Source organism: Tupaia chinensis, unplaced genomic scaffold (genome assembly GCF_000334495.1).
Source record: "Tupaia chinensis unplaced genomic scaffold, TupChi_1.0 Scaffold000377_5, whole genome shotgun sequence".
In the NCBI taxonomy this organism is placed as follows: Eukaryota; Metazoa; Chordata; class Mammalia; order Scandentia; family Tupaiidae; genus Tupaia; species Tupaia belangeri.
In genome coordinates, this window is record NW_006159879.1 from 641,455 (window position 1) to 641,722 (window position 268).

Here is a 268-nt window from a genome sequence, read left to right on the forward strand (position 1 = left end):
GCGTGGGTGTGTAGAGGCGCCGCACGCCGAACGGCACGTCCACCTGCTCCGTCAGCTGGTCCAGCAGCGTCTCGAAGGTGGCCACGCGGCGCCGGGAGAACACGAACTTCCGGCCCACGTAGAACGGGTCCCCGTTGCGGTACACCAGGATGGTCTTGGCGGGCGTCGTGTCCACCAGCGTGTAGGGCCTGCGCGTGCCCATGGCCGCTCGCTCGCCTCTCGCAGGACAGCGGCAGGGGGGCGCCGCCAGGGCCGCGGGGGGGCGGGA